The 23854-nt window shown below is 49.2% G+C and overlaps 1 protein-coding gene across 1 annotated transcript in view; it reads left to right on the forward strand.

Annotated features, from left to right (window-relative positions):
* The first annotated feature begins 2024 nt into the window (after positions 1–2024).
* Positions 2025–23854, forward strand: part of Cplx2 (complexin 2) — a 48273-nt gene continuing 26443 nt past the window's right edge. The window contains exon 1 of the mRNA XM_048334281.1: positions 2025–2109. The gene's annotated coding sequence lies outside the window, so the exon portion shown is untranslated. The remainder of the gene's footprint in view (positions 2110–23854) is intronic.

A 23854-nucleotide genomic window follows, 5' to 3' on the forward strand; every position in this document is an offset into this window, starting at 1 on the left:
GAGCAAAAAGAAGCCAGGGACAGTGCTCAGGCCCTGAGTCCAAGCCCCAGGACTGGCAAAAAAAAAAAAAAGTATAGAGAGATGAGTGACCGATGAATGATCCAGTCCCCATTGCAGATGTTTAGTGGGAGGGACTCTGCCTTGAGCCCAGGCTATTCTCACTCAAAGCAGTGTTGGGAGTAATTAGTCTGCACTCCAGGAGCTAATAGTAAGTAGCAGCTCCTAGTTAGGGTCTTGGAGGCCTCAGCCTGTTCCTCGAAGTACAGACAGAGCCCCAGAGCAAGGCCTGACCAGACAGCAAGCAGACAGGGCTGCGTTTATATTCCACCCCCCCCCACACACACACACACTGTGTGTTGTAGGTCCCGGAGTCTTAAAGGGATCTTAAGAGTGGTATCACCTCTCAGGCCTCGACTTCCCCATCTGTGAAAGCGAGATTGATTGATGGTGGTGGCCTGGGACTGGATGTCCACCCCGGCCACCAGTGGTCACCCAGGAGTCGATTAGAAACGCAGACTGTCAGGCTGCACCTCAGACCCGGCAAAGCCAGATCTTCATTTCCACAAGACCCCTGGGGTTTGGCAGGCCTGGCAAATCCCCCAAGCTGGCTGCTTCTTGGCTCGCAAGAGATGCTTGTTAGATGGTGATACAGTACTTTTCTTTCCCACCAAACCTCGAGTTAGTTCCAGACTTGAGACAAGAGGTGGGGGCAAGGCAGGAAAAGAGAATTGCCCCTGTGCTGGAAAGTTCTAAAGCCAGGGAACCAGGTCAAGCGCTTCCTCCTCATCTCCCTATGCATCTTTCAGCATGTTCTTCTGTTAATAAAAAAAAAAAAAAAAAGGAAATAACAGCAAGGCTGCAGAGGCAGGAAAATACTCGGAAAAAACACATGACAGAGGAGGAAGTGTTCAACCAACATTTGCCGTTCTTGTTGCTGATGGTGGTAGTGGTGGTGAGGCTTCAATAATGGCTGCCAAGAACAGCCCTTGTGACAACAGGGGAAGGTACTGTTAGGACACTGTGGAGGTGGCATAGATGGAGCTCTTTGCTGTTGAGCAAATGTATTATATCACTTCCACTGATTGCTAGAACCCATTGGTTAAGACAATACACTACATACAGGTTTTACAAAAGAAAATTCTAGATTTGTACTTGATGGCTCATACCTGCAATCCTAACTAGTCAGGAGACTGAGATCTGAGGATCCCAGGTTGAAGCGAGCCGGGGCAGGAAAGTCTTTTTCTCTCCAATTAGCTACCAGAAAGCTGGGAGTTGGGGTTATGACTCAAGTGGTAGAGTGTCAGACTTGAGGGGGGAAAAAAGCCAAGTAAGAGTGTACTCCTACAAGCCCCAATATCAGGCGTGTGTGTGTGTGTGTGTGTGTGTGTGTGCGCGCACACACACACAGGCTCCATTTGAGTCTGTCATCCTAGCTACTCAGGAGACTGAGATCTGAGGATCATGGTTCAAAGCCATCCTGGGCAGGAAAGTCTGTGAGACTCTTATTTACACACACACACACACACACACACACACACACACACAGAGAGAGAGAGAGAGAGAGAGAGAGAGAGAGAGAGAGAAATGGAGCTGTGGCTTACATGGTAGAGAGCTACCTTTGAGTACAAAAGCTCAGGGACAGAACCCAGATTGTACCAGAGTTCGAGCCTCAGGACCACCAGCAAAAAATGTTCTAGATGAGGAAACTGAGGCCCCACAGTGATGTAACACATGTCCCTAAAACCAGAACCGAAAATGAGACTTGACTGACAATCAAGTCTCTTCCTCCACCTAGATTAGCTAACACCCCGGTGTGAAAAGCAGTGTGGCCAGTGTCACGATCACTCACTGCAGTGTGGCCAGTGTCACGATCACTCACTGACTGGAACCCCAGAACCTGCAAGGAGCTCGGGGACCCAGTTAGGCGGGGTTGGGTCTGGCCCTTCAGTGGCCATGGGAGTGGTGGGGGCAGGACTCCATTGGCATCATCTGCAAATCCTCTCTCCCTCTCTCCTCCTCCTCCAGAATTCAGCCCGTCTGACACACCTACACCTACTCTGCTCAGAGACCAAAGGCGTCTGCAGCCCAGCTCCTCCAGCCAGGTCACAGGTAAAGATGCTGCCGAAGGTCATAGCCATGGGGGGGGGCGGGGGAGGGTGGGAGTCTGGGGCTCATGATGGTTGTGCTCACTTCGCGATCGATCACCAGTCACCCCCTGAAATTGGACTGAGTTGGGTCAGCTGGGCAGCATGGCCCCATAGTGTTAGACTGTGTTGTCAGAGCTGTTTGTGACACAAAGTGCTTTCCAGTGTGTTCTTAGTTCCCACTGTGCCCCCCACACACACACCCCTCACCCCAAACCTGAGGTTAGTACACATGAGGAAATGGAAGCTCAGAGAGGGATGGACCCACGTGAACGTGAATGTACAGCTGAATTCCGGCCTATTTTCTGCTCTCATAGCCCTTCTCCGGCCTATGTGAATGAATGAATGAATGAATGAATGAGTCACTGAATGACCCAGAATATCTAGCAGGAAGGGGGCTGAGCTGGAACCAATGGGTCTGTGCTCTTTCTGTTGAATCACAGCTCTCATTATCTTCTCACTCTCCCCAGCCCCATGCTAGAGTCTCACGTGTTTTGGGGATGGGTTGCGGGGTGGGGGGACCCCTTGGCACCCTCTTGCCAGAGACAGAATGAGCAAAGACAGAGTGGCCACCTCAGCCCCCCTGCAGGTGGCCGGCCATGCTTGGGCCACGTCCAGCTTCCCTCCTTCCCCGCTACCCACTGCCAATAACGCCAGGCGCCGAGTTGTACACTTGCTTCTTTAAATAAACAGTCGAGTTTCATACCAAATAGTCTTTTTAAGAGAAGGAACGTCTCCAGGCCACCTCGTATTTAGCACACAGTGAGCACATATTTGCTCACTGTGAGGGGAGGGAGTGTGTGTGTGTGTGTGTGTGTGTGTGTGTGTGTGTGTGTGTGTGTGTGTGGTGTGGAGCTCTCTCGATTGCCATGGATATGGCTAAGCATCCAGATGGGGGCTATTTATGACGCTGAGTCACCCCAGCCAAGGCTGCTGAGGAATTCCGGGCTGGGCCCCGAGCCTCAGCACCCAGACCTCGCCGCTCCCTGCCTCCTCCGTCACCGCACACAACTGAGGGAGGGAGGGAGGGAGGGAGGGAGGGAGACAGACAGACAGAAACAGAGAGAAAGAAGACACAGAGAGAGAGAGAGAGAAAGACACTCAAAGAAAGAGTAACAGAGACAAAGAGAAAGAAAGAGAGACACAGACACAGAGAAAGACAGGGAGAAAGAGAAAGAGAGACAGAATCAGAGACAGAGAAACAGGGACACAGAGAGACAGACAGGGAGAGAGAGACAGAAACAAAGACAGGCAGAAACAGAGACAGAGATAGAGAGAAAGAGAGAGATAGAAAGGCAGAGAGACAGAATCAGAGAGAGAGAAAAATGAGGGGAGAGATGAGAGCAGGGAGAGAAAGAAGAGAAGAAAGAGAAACAGAGAGGAGAGAAAGAGGGAAGAGAAAAGAGACCCAGAGGCAGAGAGATATGGAGACAGAGAAGGAAAGACAGGGTGACACAGTCTGACAAAGATAGAGATACAGACAGAGACAGAGAGATATACAGAGAGAGACAGATAAGAGATAAGAGAGAAAGGAGACAATAAGAGGAGAGAGCGAGGAGAGAGAAGGAAGAGAGAAAGGGGAGAGAAGGAAGAGAAAGGAGAGACAAGAAAAAGAGAGTATATCAAACAGAGAGAGAAAGAAAGAGAGAGGGAGGGAGATCCCTAGCATAGTACAGGAACAGAAGACAACACTTAGCCACACAGAAAATGAGACTCTGATAACCAGTTCTTATGTCTCAGAGGCCTCATTCTGTGTCCAGCTTGGGCAGCCTTTGCAAGTCTAACCCGGTTCCGCTACGGCCACCCAGAGAGGGGACAGCCCTGCCAGGCACAGTGACAGACACAGCTGGCCTTAGATTGGGGGACAGCCCTGGGCTCTTCCTTCCCCGACTCCTGCTCACAGGGTCCCCTCAGGTAGTGGCAGGAACAGTGGATAACCCAAACTCGGGGCCAGTTTCTGAGAGCTTGGCATTCTCCCTTCGAAAAACCACTCCCTCATCTCCACCCTCGTTCCCGTCTCAATCCAGGCAAAAATAGACTCGCTTTCACTTGCCACCTACCTCTGCCCAATTCTCTTGTGAATCAATTTTATTCACAGGCTTTGGGGTACAAACTTAACAAAGGTGTTTTTGGGGTTAGGGCCACTGTGAAAGTCACTTTTCCTATATAGTTTACTTCTCAAGGAATTTGAATGTTCAGGTGGGATTCAGCCTTCCATAAAATACTCATGCCTTTTCTTTCCTTCTACATAGAGTGTGTTCTGTGATCACTCTCTCCTTTAGGATAGATTCTATTCAATTATTCTCAGAGATGTGACACCCAGAAGCAAAAAGCACAAGCTTTTGGATTAGGATTATTGGGTTCAATTCTTTGGGATTTAGGGCTGGGATTCTATTCCATTGGTTAACAATGGCAGAGATTGAAGGTGTCTGCTACCTAGCAGGGTCTTTGTTATTCCCATTGCAGGCTTCATCATCAAATAGAATGGCTTTGGGAGAATGGCTTTGGGAATTCTTGGGGAGCAGGCCTGGGAGGTTAGGCTGCCAACAAGGCTGTATCTCAGACCACAGGGGTCTCCCTCAGCTCAAGGGGAAAAGTTTGAGGGTGGAATCTCTTGCTGTTCAAAGCATGAAACTTAAAGAGTGTGTTTTAATCCAGGCACCGGTGGCTCATGCCTGTCATCCTAGCTACTCAGGAGGCTGAGATCTGGGGATGGCTGTTGAATGTCACCCTGAGCAGGAAAGTCCATGAGACTCTTACCTCCAATGAACCATCAGAAAACCAAAAGTGGAGCTGTGGCTCCAAGTGTTAGAGTGCTAGCCTTGAGCAAAAGAGCTCAGGAACAGCACGCAGGCCCTGAGGTCAAGCGCCACGACCAATAACAACAACAACAAAGTATTTTATTAACTGTGAGAGTCAGCTTTTCCCACAGTCATGGTCCGGTGAAGGACAGTCCACACAGGGACATAGCGAGGGAGGGTGTGTTAACTTTCCTGACTTGATTAGGCGTGGCAGGAGCTGGCTGGATCGACCTGGGGGAGATTCGAACTTAGGAATGGACACACCAAGAGAGAAGCCTCCTGAACTTAAAAAATTGAGTCCTCTGCCTCAGAGAAAAACCCCAGGGAGATGGTTTCTAGGGAATTTCAGGTCCTTCTGAAAAAAGGCATCATTGCTTAGGTGGCCAGGCAAAGGGTACCAGTTATGGCTGAGCCAGCACTGTCACAAAGCCAAATGGCCAACAGGAATCTTTAGAACAGAGAGCCAGCCTGCCAGATTCTTTCCATCTTCTTGTTGTGCCCATCCTGGGGCTTGGAGTCAGGGGCCTGAGCAAGGGTCCCTGGGTTTCTTAGGCACCAGGTTGATGTTCTATCACTTGGGGCCATGCGACCATGCCTAACTTTTGATTTTAAGGTCAGAGTCTCATGGACTTTCCTGCCTTTGCGGGGCTGGCCTCGACCCATGATCCTCCAATCTCAGCCTCCTGAGTGGCTAGAGTGATACTCTAGAGCCATTGGCACCCCACTTCTTTGGATATTTTTTGAGACAACAGATCCTTCTCTTCTTTGGTATTGAAGGGATGGGGGGGTGGATAATGACTTCTAGGTTGGGTCCGGTAAGACTCTGGTAACACAGTGGGGGTAGCCCACTGCTCCAGGAGCCCTCTGCTCCTGGGGGCTCTTTGATGGGGGTCTCTGCGCGCCCCACAGACATCCATGCCCTTGGGGAAGGCAGGCCCCGAGGTGACAAAGCTTCTGGAGAGAGAATTCAGCTGTCTCTGGCCACATCTGTTGGCTTGCAAATGTGCTCGGTTCTCCGTTCCCCTCCGCACCCTCTGCAAGTGTTTGTACAGTTTAGGCACCCCCGTTTGATGAGTGAATAATGAGGTCAGAGCAAAGCTTCGAAAGCCAGCGGAATATTTCAAGATAGCAAGATGGAAAATTTTAAGGTATCAGGTTGGCTAACGTCCAAAAGCAAGAGAGACTCAGCCAGAAAAGATAGGAAACACCCCAAAGCCCAAAAGCTCTTCCCCCTGACCAATCAGGCCTCAAAGGAAAAAAATTAAGCTAAATGAAAGGACAGGGACAGAGGGCAGGGTGGAGATAAGATTTCTCAGAGCCCTAGAGCCTTCTAAGAAAGGTTCTCAAGATGGGGTTGGAGGCGTGGCTCCATTGGTTGAGTGTTAGCCAGTGAGTGAAAGCATCAGGCTCTGAGTTCAAGTCCTGGTCTAGGATGCCCCCCTAAGAAAAAGTGTTCAAGATCCACTAATAGATGGGGTTGGGGAATGGGAGAGGGGATTAGGGAAGCAACTGTGGACCTCCCTCTCTCACTTCTATCACACAAGTTCTGTTTTTGTCTTCTATACTGAATATCCACGAAAGATTTAAAAGGTTCTTTGGACTTAAAAAAAATGCTTTTGGCTGGGCACCAGTGGTTCATGCCTGTCATCCTAGCTACTCAGGAGGCTGAGATCTGAGGATCCTGGCTCAAAGCCAGCCTGGGCAGGAAGGTCCGTGCGACTATTACCTGCAAGGAACCACCAGAAAACCAGGAGTGGTGCTGTGGCTCAAAGTGGTAGAATGCTAGCCTTGAGCAAAATAGCTCGGGATAGAAGCCAGGCCCTGAGTTCAAGCCCCATGACTGACAAAAAAAAAAAGAAAGAAAGAAAGAAAAAGAAAAGCTTTTGGAACTAGGTACTAGTGGCTCATACCTGTACTTCTAGCTACTCAGGAAGGTGAGACCTGTAGAATTTAGATTCAAAGCTCACCTGAATAGAAAACTTCAAGAAACTTCATCTCCAAAATAGTCAGCTCAAAACCTGGGCTGGAGGCATGGTGCCAGTAACAGAGCACCCACCATGAGCCCAAAAGCCAACTGATGACAATAGGCCTTGAGTCCAAGTCCTGGAACTAGTACACACACTAGATAAATAGATAAATAAACAAGTAGCCAGAGTTGAAAGGGCCTAGGCAGCTAAAAGTAGGTTATGAGTTCAAATCTACCCCACCAATAGGATTTCAGTGAGGTGATCACGCGAGCCTCTTCATTGTCTTGAAGGAGCATGAGCTAAGATGTTCAGCCTTTCCCAAGTCTGACACCTGCTTGACAGGCACCGTGTGAGATGATTTGAGGTGGAATATTGATGAACATTTATTATTTTAATAGTGCACAATTGATGCATGGTAGAAATATAAAAACCTTCCCATCAAACGGTGTGATGTATGGAAATCATACAGCACTTCCTTTGAAAATAAAATTGCACATTTGTAAAAGACAAATCCATTTAAAAGAGAAATGCTAAGTAACTGAATGGCGCCAGTGGGGAGGAAATTGTGACAGAGATATTTGAGTGAGACTTGGGAGATGTTTGAGACATTTATGTAAAATGCCAGTCGAAATGTCAGTCACTTAGGCAGACCTTAAAAATGTAAGTTCTTGGCCAGATACTGCTGGTTCATGCTTATAGTCCCAGCTACTCAGGAGGCTGAGATCTGAGGATCAGAGTTCAAAGGCAGCCTGGGCAGGAAAGTCCATGAGACTCTTAACTTCCAACAACCAAAGATCGAAGGGGGGGGGCAGGGCTCAAGGAGTAGTGCCAGCCTTGAGGGTCGCTGACCAGGCCCTGAGTTCAAGCCTTGGTACCGGCACGCGCACACACGCACTTGCGTGCACACACACACACACACACACACACACACACACACACACACACTGGACTCATGTTTCCTCCTCTTCTGTCTAACTCTCCGGATATTTGAACCTTGCACCACAGAGGCAAAGCAGGTGCCTGGGCCAGGCTAGCCAGGAAGCCAGTGTGAAGTGGGCATCAGGCAGGTGGAAGTAGGTGGAGGCTGAGCAGGCAGCCGTCGTGAGGGGGGTTCAGGCCCCCAGAGCAGCAGCAGCAGCTACAAAGTATACTCAAGCCATCAGTGGTGCAGGAGACAATGTAAGGACTACTCAGGGCCCAGTTAAATGCCATTGCAAACAGGCTGGAAGTGTGGCTGGAGGTTGAATGTTTACTGTGCATGTAGAAAGGCCTGGGCTCCACCCCTAGCAATGGAGAAGGAGGAGGAGGAAGAGGAGGAGGAGAAGGATCATGATGAGGATGACAAGGACCAGGAGGAGAAGGAATTTGAATCTCTTCCTAGGCTAGCTAGCAACACAAGTGTTTTTGAAGAAGAGAAAGAGGAGGAGGAGAGAAGGGGGAAGGGGGGGGGATTTGAACCTGGGTGCTGTCCCTGAGCTTTTCTGCATGAGGCTAGCACTCTATCACATTGAGCCACAGCTCCACTTCCATTTTTGGTGGTTCCTTGGAGATAAGAGTCTCATGGACTTTTCTGCCTGAGCTGGCTTCGAATTCTGATCCTCAGGTCTTAGTCGCCTGAGAAGCTAGGATTACAGCCCTGCAGCTGCAGACATGAAGGCTGATAGCTATGCAATTAGCCCCAGAAAGGCCTAACTCATCTCAAGCACTCTCTCATCTTACAACCCATATGCCGTTATTTGGGGGAGCCTTGCTTGATAAAGTGCTTCATCAATGTCCCCTCTCATCTCATCTCTCTCTGTCTCACACACACATACATCCCCCCCCACACACACACTACCATCTGCCCTGACCTCTCTTCCATTCAAAAATCATCTTAGCACTCATGTAGTGTGAATTTCCAGCACTGGAGTAGCCAACAATGGTTCCTTATTCTGGAGTATCCCCTGCCTCCCGCCCTCCCACAATGGGAGAGACAGACCATAAACAAGTAGATGGATAAGAGAGAGGGGGGAGGAAGGAGGGAGGGAGGGAGGGAAGGAGAGAGGGAGAGGAAGGAGAGAGGGAGGAGGAAGAGAGAAAGAAATGGGTAAATGGATGGATGGATGGATAGGATGGATGGGTGGGTGGGTGGGATGGTGGGTGGGTGGATGGATGGGTGGGTGGATGGATGGATGGATGGATGGATGGATGGTGGATGGTGGATGGATGGATGGGTGGGTGGATGGATGGATGGATGAATGGATGGGATGGATGGTGGATGGATGGGTGGATGGATGGATGAATGGGTGGGTGGGATGGATGAATGGATGGGTGGATGGATAAATGGATACAAGCAGATGGATGGCTTTGAATGAGACTTGAAGCTTGTGAAGAAGATGAAGGAGAGAGCTGTGATTGATGGAGGAGCAAGGTTCGTATCTGGGTCACAAAGGAAAATCCACAGACGTAGCTTCCGAAGGAAGCTTCTGAAGGGATGTTGTTACACCACAACAATAACATGGCAGCACCAAAGGGCCTGGCAGATTCCTGCTCACCAGCCATTTTTACCCCCTCCTTTCTTTTCACATGCATGGCAGGAAGAGGAACTGCAAGCGTCCTTCTTCAATCCACCAACTTCCTCCCCATCAAATCCATCATAGGTAGGGTTCTTTCTTCCCAATTCGACAGGATACAGAAAATCCAAATCCTTTCCAGGTGATTCCATGAAACCATTTCCCTTAACCAAAGGCAAGGCCAACTGGACCCCAGAAAAGTGCAGCAGACCCCCCCCCACACCCCACCCCACTGGAGAGCTCCACAGCCTCTGTCTCTGCCCCTTGCCGCCTTGGTCTCCCCATGTCTCTGTGTCTCTCTATGTCTCTGCCAGCCTTCTTCACATCCTAGATTCACTTCCTGTCTAGATATTTATTTTCTTCAAATGAGTTTTCTTTGAGGAAAAAAAAAAGCGTCAAAAGCCAGGTACCAGTGGCCCACGCCCATCATCCTAGCTACTCAGGAGACTGAGAATCATGGTTCAAAGCCAGCCTGGGCAGGAAAGGCTGTGAAATTCTCATCTCCAAAGAGCCAGCAAAAAGCCAGGAGAGGAGCAGTGGCCCAAATGGTAGAGTGACGTCTGGAGTGAAAAAAGCTAAGGGACAGGGCCCAGGCCCCTGACTTCAAGCTCCAGTACCTGCACACACACACACACACACACACACACACACACACACACACACACAAGCATTGAACCCCTCCTGGGGCTAGGTACTTGGATTTAATCAAAGATGAATAAATTCTGCACTTCCCCCACAAGATCAATTATGTGAATAAGCAAGTGAACGAATAAATACATAAAAATAAATAAACTGAAACAGAGAAGCTGATCATGACCAATTTGTTGTTATAAAGGAGACTAGGAGATGTTGGGGAGAATCAATAGAGAGTCTCCCTGGGCGGTGTGGTGGGGGGGGGCTCCCTGGAGGAGGTGACTTGTTTTAGTCAGACCTTAAAGCCTGCATGCTAGTAAATATGGACTAGCTATGGGAAGGCAGGTCCTCTCCTGTGAGCCAAGAGTAGGATGTCTGCAATCAGGCAGCTGAAATTTTACTGTCCTTTCACCTTGACGGCTCTATTCTGATTACAGTTCCTCCTTCCCTTAGAAACCTCACTGTTTTCTCCAGCTTCTTTCTCTCTCCCTCCCTTACCACTCCATTCACAAACCAAAGACAGCTGGGCTGGGAATATGGCCTAGTGGTAAAGTGCTTGCCCTCGTATACATGAAGCCCTGGGTTCGATTCCTCAGCACCACATATATAGAAAAAAGCCAGAGGTGGCACTGTGGCTCAGGTGGTAGAGTGCTAGCCTTGCGCAGAAAGAAGCCAGGGACAGTGCTGAGGCCTTGAGTTCAAGCCCCAGGACTGGCAAAAAAAAAAAAGAAGACAGTGCTTCTATGTTTTGGTCTCCAGCTCCTTTCCTTCATTCCCTCCTCTGTCAAATCCAATCCTTCCTTCTGCCACACACACAGTGTGTGTGTGTGTGTGTGTGTGTGTGTGTTTTGCTACTGGGCCTTGGACTCAGGACCTAGCTTTTTTCTAGGCTAGCACTCTACCACTTGAGCTGAGCCACACCTCCACTTCCAGCTTTTGTTGGTGGCTCATTGGAGATAAGAGGCTCACAGACTTTTTCCTGCCTGGGCTGGCTTTGAACTGTGCTCTTCCCATCTCCGCCTCCTGTGTAGCTGGGATTACAGTGCCCAGCTTTGCACAGTGCCTTGAGCGAAGCATGGGCTTTGAGGTCTGCTGACTGGCTCTCGAAGCCTTCATTTTGTCATCTGTAAACAGCTTCCCTGGGCTGTGGTGGAAATCAAATAAGACAAAGGATGTGGAAACGTTTCCTGCTGTTAATGAGACTCTTTACTGCTAATGAAGGCTCTTTTGACTGTAAATGACAGGAACCTGATTCCAAATGCCTTGAAGGGAGGAAGGAGAACACGTGGTGCTGCTACTGACTTCAAACATCTCTAGATCTCAGGGTTCACACCAGCCCTGGGTCCACTCTCGGGCCATCTCTTTCTTTCAGAGTGGTAGCACAGAACTGGGCAGCCCGTTCCCCAAGGTGCCAGCAGAGTTCTGGATTTGAACTCCTAACCCACCCCCCACCCCACCCCACCCCCAGGAGAGGCTGGCAGTGATTCCCACCGGGTGGCAGGGGGAGGAAGAAATCCTCTCCAAAAGACATCATCACAACCAGAAAGGGGAATGGGTCACGGAAGCCAGCAGAGTGGGGAACGGCCTTTGTCAGCCTGCAGAACTCTGAGCAGGCGTCACCCCAAACGAAGCCCACTCTGTTCCTGTGTCACCTTGCTCATCCCTGAGCTCAGCATGCTTGTTACTGTCTGTCTCCCCGTGATTTGAAGTATTGACAAGACCAACACCACTGCCTCTCTGTCCTGTCACCGTTTCCTTCTGATGAATTTTCACTACAAGGTAGATGCATGGGTGGGTAGATGGGTGAATGACACATGGATGGAGGGACAGGGAAGAAGAAAGGTGGATGGACAGTTGGATAGGATAGATGGTAAATGGATGGAAGCATGGGTGATCAATGGATGGATGGGATGGAAGGAAGGACAAATGGATGATGGATGGATAGATGTTAAGATAGATAAATGAATGGATGGGATGGAAAGATGGATGCTGGATAGATAAGTGGATGGACAAACAAAGAGAGGATAGACAGATAGTTGGTATGAATGATGAATGGATGGGTAGGGATGGATGGATGGGATGGAAGGAAGGACAAATGGATGATGGATGGATAAGTGGATGGACAAAGAGAGGATAGACAGATAGTTGGTATGAATGATGAATGGATGGATAGGTGGATGGATGGATGGTAGATGAATGGATGGATAGATGATAATTTGATGGGTAAATGAAGGAATAGGTAAATGAATCATTGAGTAACTGATAGATGGATAGTTGGATGGATAAAAACTTCATGGATTGATGAATGGCTAGACAGTGGATAGGCTAATGAAAGAGTCAATGAGTGATTGAATAAACAAGTGATGGGTAGATGGGATGAATGGTTGGGTGAATGGATGGTTGGTCCACTGGATGGATAAAAATTCGATGGGTAGAGGAATGGATAGATGGTGGGCAGGTAAATGAATGAATCCACGTGTGGTTAAATATGCAAGTGATGGATGGATGGATAGTAATTCCATGGCTAGATAAGCAGATAGTGGACAAGTACATGAAGATATATATATATATGTAAATATTGTATTTAAGTGCTGGATGGAGGAAGGGATAGAAAGATGGACAGGGGCAATTGTTGGGGAGCAAAATAGTGAACTGGGTTTCAACATGCTACCTCTGGATGGCTGTGCAGCTCTGCCTTGCGCTGTGGGTAGACGGAGTTGAGAAGCGAGGTCTAGTCATGGCAGCTGTGGGAGTGAGAAGGGGAAGGGGGGGTCAGGCAATACGCTGGGGGTCACGCAGCACCTCAGGAACCTCTGACCCTTGCCCAAGCCTGTCCTTCCCCCCCACCCCTGCTCGTGGGAGTCTGCAATGTCTCCCCCAGCCTTCCTCTTCTCAAACCACTCAGCCAGAAGGGAACAGCTCCCTGGGAGGACAGAGAGATAGATTATGTAAACGGTGACCGCCACCCACTGCAGGAGAGGGAATAGGTATTGAAACACGCTTTCAATAATGCATGTCCTCCTCCGCACAGGCCCCGGCTGGGTGGTGGGGAGATGAGCCTTAAAGGGACCCAGCCTTCTATCCTGAGTGGCAGCATCCTCAAGCCTCTGGAGAATGGGGAAAGGGACCACAGAAATCCTTCTTTCACAGCTAGGGGCTCTAGAGAGGCTGCCTCTAGAGATCCAGTCTATCATCCACAATAATACCTTTTGTCCTATGTGTGTGTTGGTCCTGGGGCTTGAACTTGGGGCCTGAGCACTGTCCCTGAACTTCTTTGCTCAAGGCTAGTACTCTACTGCTTGAGACACGACTCCACTTCCAACTTTTGGAGGGTAATTCATTGAAGATAAGAGTCTTCCAGACTTTCCTGCCCAGGCTGGTTTTGAACCTCGGTCCTCAGATCTCAGCCTCCTGAGTAGCTAGGATGACAAGCGTGAACCACCAGCTCCCAGCTAGGGATACCTTTATATCCTTGCCTCTCCCTTCTCTCCTCAGCCCTGGTGGACTAGTCTTTTGAAAGGTTTTTTGTTGTTGTTGTTCTTGTTGTGTTCCAAATACACTGTGTTTAAGTCATGATTAATTCATTTCCCCCACCATTTCTTATTAATCAAAGCCACTTTGCTGCCAGTCAGCACTTCGATCAGCAAGAGGTAGGCCATGGGGTGATAGCGCTCTAGCCCAAAAGTGAAGAAAGATGACAGGATTGATGGTTGGCACTGGTGTGCTGTCAGAAAAATGCCTCTCTCCCTACCCCCACCCTTTACCATCATAGGGGGGAAATTCCAGAAATATTAGAAGCCCCAGGATAGAGAGAGAGAGAGCAAGTACCTTGCTCAATACTCTTACTCTCAAGGAAACTGAGTCTCAAAAAGATAAATAGACTTATCTGGGTTTCAGAACCCGGGGGGGGGGGAGGTGTATAAAGGCAAAAACTTCTTCACGTTTAACTGGAATTTGGCAATGAGATGAACCATGTGGTCAGCCTCTGATAGTCAGGGATAGGGTGACAGCTGGGTGCTGGTGGCTCACACCTGTCACCCCAGCTACTCAGGAGGCTGAGATCTGAGGATTGTGGTTTGAAGCCAGCCTGGGCAGGAAAGTCTGTGAGACTCTTACCTCCAATCAACGACCCCCCCCCCCAAAAAAAAAAGCCAGAAGTGCAACTGTGGCTCCAAGTGGTAAAGCACTAGCCTCAAGCAAGAGAAGCTCAGGGGCAGTGCCCAGACCCTGAGTTCAAGCCCCAGGACTGGCATGCAGGAGACAAAGGAAGAAGAGGAGGAGGAGGAGGAGGGGGGGGGGGGGAGGAGGAGGAGGGGAGGAGGAGGAGGAGGAGGAGGAGGAGGAGGAAGAGAGGAGAATAAAGAGGAAGAGGCAGAGGGAGAGGAAGAGGAGGGGGAGGAAGAAGAAGGAAGGAGGAGAGAGATGCCTTTGGACCTTCCTACACTGAAAGCAACCAGCCATCCAGGGGTGTCCTCTGTTCTCTGCCAGCCTGGCCAGCTCCGGCCAATTGTCCTAGGTGATAGAAATTTCTAGTCTGTGCCCTCCGGCCGCTCCCAGCAAGGGCAGACTCTGCCAGGTCTAACTCTCTGATTATTCAGTAGAGTCAGACTTTTAACATTTCACTGCCTTTTATTTTTTCCTGGCATTTGGATGCTTTTATTTGCTTGTAGATTAACTTCCATCCATGAAAAGCATGAATTGAAAATGGCTTTTAAATCTGCCTCCCCACCCCCTCGCGTTTACTTCTGAGTCAATTTGGTCTTCACTAATAAAAAATAAAAATAAGCCCAGCATCCGTGGTTCACACCTGTAATCCTAGCCACTCTGGAGGCTGAGATCTGAGGAACGAGGTTTAAAGCCAGGCTGGGCAGGAAAGTCCAAGAGACTCTTATCTCCAATGAACCACCAGAAAACCAGAAGTGGCACTGTGGCTCAAGTGGTAAAGCCCTAGCCTTGAGCTGAAGAGCTCAGGGATAGCACCCAGGGCCAGAGTTCAAGCCTCATGACTAACCAAAAAATAATAATAATAATAATTAATTAAAGGTAAAAAAAAATTTTAAACCTCCATGTTAAGCCGGGCACTGATGGCTTGCACCTGTCATCCTAGTTACTCAAGAGGCTGAAACCTGAGGATGGCAAGTTCAACACCAGCCTAGTCTGTGAGACTCTTATCTCTAATGAACCCTTAAAAAAAAAAAAAAAAAGCAGGAAGAAGAGCTGTGACTCAACTGGTAGAGTGTTAGTCTTGAGCAAAAGCTCAGGACAGTGTCCAGGCCCTGAATTCAAGCCTCAGGACAAGCACCAAAAAAAAAAAAAGTTTTAATTGTTACATTTCCTAAACATCCTCCCAGGGCAGCCTCTGGAAGATTCACTGTTTATTCTCTGGAAATCCAGTCATGTGTCTTGAGAGGTGGTTTTGCCCCTGCTCTGACTGAGCAAGTCAGAGCCTGGAAGCTGTTCTTCTAGAATTGGGGCTATAAGAATGAAGAGGGGGGCCCGTGTGGTCCCTAATACCTAGGACCTTCCTGTAGACTACCTTGTATTGATCCTAGCAATAGCAGTTATAGGGGCCGGGAATAAATTTCTAGCTCCATGCAAAAGAGAACCATTTAGAAACCCAGCGTTATTGCAAAATGTAGGCCTTGCCATAGAAGGTAATGAGCCCCCCCCCCACTCCCTGGGGCCAGGAGATGTGTAAGGGGGGGACTCTGGGTGGGAAGTAGGACCAGGTGATCACATCCTTTGCTAATCAGGAGATTCCCAAACTGAACTATGAAGTGCCATTCTGGCTCATTCTCTGTGTGGCTTGGGATAAAATCCTGTCATCCCGGGGCCTTAGGGACGTAGTTAACCCCTGCAAGCTTCTCTGTCTTTTGCATGGCAGTAACTAGGGCTGGAACTTGGGGTGGGGAGAGTGGGAAGGGGGTGGGGGCTTAGGTGCTATCCCTTAGATTTTTCCCTCAAGGATGGTGCTCTATTTGAGCCACAGCTCTGCCTCTGGTTTTTTGATGGTTTGTGGGAGAAAAGAGTCTTAAAGACTTTCCTGCCCAGGCTGGCTTTGAACCCACCATCTTCAGATCTCAGCCTCTCAAGTAACTAGGATGACAGACATGAGCCACCGGTGAGCTGGCTTCTTCCTCTTTTGAATGCATTGTCTCAGGCACACACACACACACACACACACACACACACACACACACACACACACACTGCAAAGAGTCAACCAGTGCACACCAAACCCACCGGTGAGATCAAATCCCATCTGCTCCTTCTGTTCTTAGAGATGCTGTGATTTGCAGCCACGGGGGACACCTCCCAAGAGGGATGGGCAGGGAAGGGGTGCAGCTCCCACAAACACACCTGACTGGCCCCCCTCTCCAATGGCATCTTTGTGTCCCCACGATGAACCCAGGCCTCCTGGAGGATCCTGAAAAGAAGTAGGCCCCCACCCCAGTCAGGCCAAGGGTGCCCAGTAGCAACTGTGACTCACCTTGCAGCCAGATGGGCCTCCTTTGCAGCTTCTCCCATCTGATTTTTTATGCTTAGTACCCGTTTGGGGGTGAAGCCGTTCATTCCCCTCACTTGAGGCTCAGACGGGTGCTAGGGATTGGATTTTCTGTGGCCAGCAGTAAAGTGGTCACTGGCTGAGGTACTGTCATCCCAGCTACGCGGGAGGCTGAGATGTGAGGATTGCAGTTTGAAGCCAACCTGGGCAGGAAAGTCTGTGAGACTCTCATCTCCAATGATCGTCCCCCAAAAAGCTGGAAAGTGGCGTTGTGGCTCAAAGGATAGAGTGCTAGCCTTGAGCACAAGAGCTCAGGGACAGCGCCCAGGCCCTGAGTTCAAGCCCCAGACTAGGACCAAAAAATACTAGGGGGGGAAAAAAACAACCAAAACAAGTTTGTCATGCCTTGTTCCGGTCATGAGAATCAGTCCTCCATGCTGCTTGTTGTTTTGTTTCCTCTTACCGACCTCCAGGGCCAGGGTCCCTCTGAGCTCTCTGGGGTCCTGGGTGATGGAGACAGAGGAGGCTGGAGATACAGGCATGTGGGCGTGGCTTGTAGATTCCCCTGGGAGCCGCGGTGGTATGGGGCTGGGGGGAGGCCGGGAGGAACCGGTGAGCCACCAGACCTGCAGTTGCTAGACTTTTCCACTTCCCCTGGGGGTACAGACATGAGGAGCCCCATTGCGTCCATTGAGAACATGGAGACTCAGAGACCCGAGGCCACACATCCCACCTTCCTGGAGGGTGGTGTGATTTCACACACACACACACACACACACACACACACACACACGCACGCACGCAGCCTTCCTCTAGCACCCTCCACCCTCCACCCTGCAATCACCTTTAATCTCCTCTTCCTTGCCTGAGGCTTGAGGCCACCACCTGGGAACCCTGCAGCTATCCAGGGGGATGGCAGGCATGTGAAACAGGGCAGGAAGGAAGTGGGACCCGTGACATGGGACCTCTGGGGTTCTCACTCCCCAGGGAGCTTCCCATGGAACTCGTGAGAAGCCATTTCTATTTTTGCCAGTCCTGGGGCTTGAACTCAGGGCCTGAGCACCGTCCCTGGCTTCCTTTTGCTCAAGGCTAGCACTCTGCCACCTGAGCCACAGCGCCACTTCTGGCTTTTTTTTATTTTTAATGTGGTGCTGAGGAATCGAACCCAGGGCTTCATGTATAGGATGCAAGCACTTTACCACTAGGCCAGCCCTGAGAAGCCATTTCTTAAAAAGAAAAAAAAAAAAATGATGGAGGACCCCATCTTAACACTCCTGGGTCATAGCCCAGCCAGAACGCACAGTAACTTAATCTCCCCCTCCTGCCCAGCTCTGTGAGAGGACGGGGGGTGGGGGGGGAGGGGGGCGGGGGGCAGGGTTGCCTGCCAGAGGAAGAGATGAGGGGGTCTGCATCCACGACCCCCTTGGGACCACCGAAGGTTGGGTGCCTGTGCCGTGGGTGTCAGGAAGACAGAAGATCTGTGTGATGTCTACAGTCAGGTTTTGTGGGTCGGGCAGGAACGGGTGCTCATGAGAGCTAGCTTGAGTATCTCTTGGTATCCTATGCAAATGTGACATTTAGACGTGTGTGTGTGTGCATGTGTGCCTGTGTGTGTGTGCGTGTGTATATAAGACAATATATGTTGATGGGCGTCTACCTCGGCGTGTGTCAGTCTGCATGCTCCCGGGTCTGTTTGTTCCTCTGGGTAGGTGTGTAGGTGTGTGTACGTGTGAGTGTTTACATGCAGCTGTCAGTCTCCAAGAAACCAAGGAAATCACAGAAATAACTTATAGAATCATAGAAGGTTGGAGGAGCTTTGCAAGGCTGGGCATGGATTCTGCAACAACAACAACAACAAATAAAATGTTTGATCCAGGCACCAGAGTCTCATGCCTATAAACCTCGCTTACTCAGGAGGCTGAGATCTGAGGATCTCAGTTCAAAGCCAACCCAGGCAGGAAAGTCCAAGAGACTCTTTTCTCCCATCAACCACCAGAAAACCAGAAGTGGCTGTGGCTCAAAGTAGTAGAGTGCTACAGCCCTGAGCAAAAGAGCTCAGGGACAGCACCCAGGCCCTGAGTTCAAGCTCCATGACCGACGAAATAAATAAAATAAAAGTGTTTCAGTGCTGGTCCACCCCTTTCTAGAACAGAACTGGTATGTGTCTACTCAGCTGATGTTCAGGTTCCCACTCTTGAACAGAGCATGGCTCCTAGATCCTTGGTAAATACTTAGCCAGTGAGCGCTGACTGCTATTCCTGACTGTATCCAGGCCACGCCTCCCCTGCCTGTCACATCTCAGAGTGGCCTCAGGGTTTGTGAGGCAGCATCTCGTGGCTTCTCCATAGCATCACCGTATCGTGGTGTCATGGCTTCCTTTTAAAATCTCATGGGTCCAGAAGTCCAGAGAGACCTTATGACCAGCCAAGCAGCAGGGACAGTTCCAGTGTTCAAAGCCAAGCTCTCTTGCCTCAAAGAATTGCCCCCTGCCATTCAGTCACTTGCCCCATGCTGCAGGTTTGTGGAGACTGCCTTAGGATCGACCCCCTCAGTGGGGTGGGGCGGGGGGGGGGGGGTAAATACTAAAGAAGCTGTGGAGAGGGTGCGTGGGGCAGAATCCTGAACCATTTGTTGCTCTGGCTCAAGTTGGAACCGGATGTAGGATCCTGGGGCCGGAGGAGCCTTGTTTCCAGGCTGCCTGTCTCCCTGGCGGGTGTGCAGGAAAGGGGATAGCAGGCAGGCAGCCTCACCGGGGTGTGGCTGTGGTCTCAGCCACGTGTTTGCAGATGGAGAGAACTCCTTCCAGTCTGAGATTCATGGACTACAGGTGTAGGATGGGTTTTTTTTTTTCCTTTCTAGCTCCTTAGTCCCCTGTAGATTCTCATAGCCAGACTTTTCTAGGCCACAAATGGATACATGAATGTGGTCAACCAAAGTTCCCAAATGACTCGCAGGGGGTTGAGGGGCTCACCCCTGTCATCCTACCTACTCAGGTGACTGAGATCTGAGAATCACAGTTCAAAGCCAGCCCGGGTAGGAAAGTCTGTGAGACTCTGATCTCCAATGAACCAGCAGAAAGCCAGAAGTGGTGCTGTGGCTCAAGTGGTGAAGTGCTAGCCTTGAGCAAAAACAGCTCAGGGACAGCACCCAGGCCCTGAGTTCAAGCCCCATGACTGGAAGAAAAACACACAAGAAAACCCAAGTAAGCCAAGCAAGGGAGAGAGGGAGATGACTCAGCAAGAGACAGCAACCAGACCAAGAGTTAGACGTAGTGCTAAACAGGTGAGCAAGGCTCATTGGCTTTAACACTGGATAGAAACAAACCACATTCTGTTCATTTCTCTTCAACAGATTGCAGGCAATTTGTTGCTTTTTAAATAAAAAGGGAAAATTGCGAAATCATAACACATAAATTTAGATCGTGTTATAGTTACTGAAGCCCGGTACAACCCCAAAGCAAGGATCCAGGGAAAATGTTGAGAAACAAAATGTTAGGAAATATTTCAATCAACATATAAGACAAAAATAGTGGGCAAAACAGCTTTTTTTTCCTCTCTCTCTAAAAGTAATTTATAGCATCAAACATCGGGATCATGATTCACCGGTAAAACCTACTCCAACACTTAAGGAAGAAATAATATCGGTTCTACTGAAAAACCTTTTAGGAAAAAGGAGAGAGCATTGCCAATTCATTTGAAGAAGCCAGTATGAACTTGATAACCAAAAACTAGACAGGAATGTTACAAAAAACCAGAGACTAACAGACCTCGTGAATGTGAGCACAGAAATCTGCACAAAAATATTAGCGAATTGACCTTCTTTCTGGGTGTTCACATCTGCCCATTTGTTGAAACTATAAGTTTGACTCAAATTAAATTACAGACTGTAAGTAAATTAGTAAGAAAAGGTCTCAGCTAGGTGTGGTGGCTTACTCCTGTAATCCTAGCTACTCAAGAGGCTGAGATCCAAGGATTGTGGTTCAAAGCCAGCCCAGGCAGGCAGGAAAGTCGGTGAGACTCTTATCTCCAATTAGTCACCAAAAATGCCAGACGTGGAGCTGTGGCTCAAGTAGTAGAGCACTATCCTTGAACATGAAAGCCAGAAACAATGCCCAGGCCCTGGGTTCAAGCTCCAGGACTTATACACAAAAAAGAAAGAAAGAAAAGTCTCAGATGCAAAAGGGTTTTTTTGTTTTTCTTTTTGTTTTGTTTTTTGGAAAACATCTTACTTGTTTTGAGCAAACAGGAGTTTCCTATGAACTGATGATATTTTTAGCTTACATTAGTGGAACTTCTGTGGCACTCAGTTCCTATCAAGCAGCACTTTGTTTCCTTGTGTCAAGAGTATTGACTACAGGCTATCTATTTCACCTGGTAAGACATGCAACTAAACCCTGAGAAGCAAATTTAACTAGAATATTTTTTAAATGCAGAACAATCACATTAACATATATAGAAGGTTTTTAAAAGCTTAGAATGTCTAGGTGTTAATGGCTCACGACTATCAGCCCAGCTTCTCAGACAGCCGAGATCTGAGGATCTCAGTTCAAAGCTAGCCCAGGCAAGAAAGTCTGTGAGACTCTTATCTCCAATTAACTAGCAAAAAGCCAGAAGTAGAGCTCAAGTGGTAGAAGGCCAATCTTGAGTGAAAAAGCTAAGGGACAGTGCTCAGACCCTGAGCTCAAGCCCTAGTACCAGTACATACACATGTACACACACACACTCACACACACACACAGACACACACACACACACACACACACACACACACACACACACACACACCTTCAGACTGAAAGAAAGGAAAACCTGGGCACATTCTAGGGAAAAATCCTCAGGTTCTACTGGACCTAGGCTATCCATATTGTCACCAGAAAGCTGGCTTTCTCCACCTCTGCCCAATTCTGGAGTGTTCCATCGTCTCAGGCAGGTTTTCCACAAGCGATGGTGCGATGTCATTAGTACCCAGTGTTTGTCCTACGAGCAAATCACTCGGAAAGATGACACAGCTCCAAGGCAGAACTCTGAATTTAGGTTCAACCAAAATGAGTTACACATGGATTTGCCCAAGCCTCTCTCCATAGTCCCAAAGAGGGCCATGGAGGAGGGGGAGATGACAAGGTGACAGTCAGCCTCGCCCACCAGCTCAGCTCAGCTTTGCCTGCAGGAGGAAGCTCAGGAGGGAGCTAGGAGCTGGGTACCGGAGACCATGCTAAACTGGGGTTCAGATGGGCAGGATTCCACAGCCCAGGAGTTTTTTAACCTTCAGAAAATCACCCCAGAGGAACCCAGACACCCCCTCTTCCCCAAAGTAGGGCCTTATAAGGGAAGAGAGGAAGTACTGCCCTGTTTATCAGTGGGGGAAGAGCAGGTGTTTTGTGAGGCTCTAGGTCTGATCCATTCCCCACTCAGCCTTTGTGCCCTGCTCAAGGTCATAGGAAGGGGAATTCAACACCTCCCCCTACCCCCAGCCTCACCTTCAACGTTCCCAGGGCTCTTACCCACAAGCCCAAGGGGCATGGCTGCGGCTGGGTGGTTCTCATGGCTACAACAATGCAGGGGCTAATTGGAAACTGGAGCTTTCCAAACTTCCCACTCAGCCCCGCCCCCCTCCTCTCCACCTGGAGCCAGGGCCATCTGTTCCCTTTTGTGGGGAGGCAGAGAAGATGGAACTAAATTTAAATACTAATAATACTTCACGTTTGTCTGGAAACTCTCTTTGCACACTAATTGTTGATTAATCCTCCCAGAGGCCCTAGAGAGAGATCTCCCAAGTCTTTGAGCCTGATGCCACCAACCCAGCTGGTGGCTTTCCGGCCTGAAGGAAGCGGAGCAAAAAGGTTAGCAGGGAGACTCAAGGCTTCACAAATCCATTCATTCCGCTTCCGGCTGGTCCACAACTCACCAAGTTGGGAGCTGAGTTCAAACGATGACCTACTACCTTAGAGCTGCCTGATCTTGGACAAATTCCTCACCTCTCTGGGCCTTTGTTTTCTTATATTTATTTGTAATATAAATAGTATTTTCTGGTGGTTGAACTGGAGATCTTCCTACCTCCATGTTTCAAGGGTTGGGATTACAGCTATGTACCACCGTGTCTGGCTATCGGTTGTTTATCAGGTGCCTGTCATGGTCAGTCCACTGGGCTGGTCACTAAGATGCCACATTGAGCAAGACAAGGTCTGTGCTCCTGGGTAGCTCACTTGCCTAACATGGACAGGCAGACAAAAATAAAAGAATGCACAAATAAGGTAATGACAGCTCATGAAGTTGTTAGGAAATAGTTTTAGGAATATATTTTTTTAAATCATGATATACCTTGAAAATTCTTCCAGCTGGTGTAGTCCTATTCTTCTTGCCACATTTATCTAGAAATCAAATATGTTCCCTAAAAATAGGCATGATCCAGGAGCTGCGTCCGGACAGGCAGGGAAAGCCCAGTGCATTGTGGGGAGGCAGGGGGCCATTGTGTCGGGTCAAGCAGGGAGAGCCCAGTGCATTGTGGGGAGGCAGGGCACCTTTATGTGGGTGGGCAGGGAGAGCCCAACGCACTGTGGGAACACAGGATACCCGTGCTTCCCCCTCCATTTCTTGGTGGGGAGTTTCTGCTTTGGTCTCTTCCCACTGTCCTGGGGCTCTGGGTGTCTCCTCAGCTGGGCTTCCTTTGCACAGTTGATGCTTACCACCATTTGTAGCTGTGCTCTTTGAAGTCACAAGATCCTGCCACTGGCCTCCAGGGCCACCCTTACCCCAGCCAGTGCACATCCGCTCTCTCCCCTGTTGGGCTTCCTTGTGGAGGTAGCAACATGGCCTCCAGTCTCTTTAAAGGAGATGGAAGTCCTCACTTCGTGCCCTAACAAATGGGACCTTGCATAGATCGGGGCGCATGCCCGTAACACCAGATTCCACAGTGAGGGGTGCTCTTGAACAGCATTGTTTTCATGTTCATCTCTTTCCTGGGTGTTTAGCAAGGTAAAAGCAAGCTGGGTTGCAATAACCAACTTCACCACGAGGTGGACCTCGCCTGAGAAAGCTCTAGAATGCCAAATAAATTCACACCACCCTTGATCAAGCCTAAATTCCAAACTTCCACCTATCTGTTTTTCTGTCTTTCCTTCTCTTTACTTTTTCTTTCCCTCTTTTTTTTTTTTTAGTTTTTCTTTTTTGCCAGTACTAGGGTCTGAACTCAGTTCTTTGTGCTTGATGGTGCTCTGCCATTTGATCCACACCTCCAGTCCAGATTTTTGAGGGTT

This window comes from Perognathus longimembris, chromosome 25 (assembly GCF_023159225.1).
Source record: "Perognathus longimembris pacificus isolate PPM17 chromosome 25, ASM2315922v1, whole genome shotgun sequence".
NCBI lineage: Eukaryota > Metazoa > Chordata > Mammalia > Rodentia > Heteromyidae > Perognathus > Perognathus longimembris.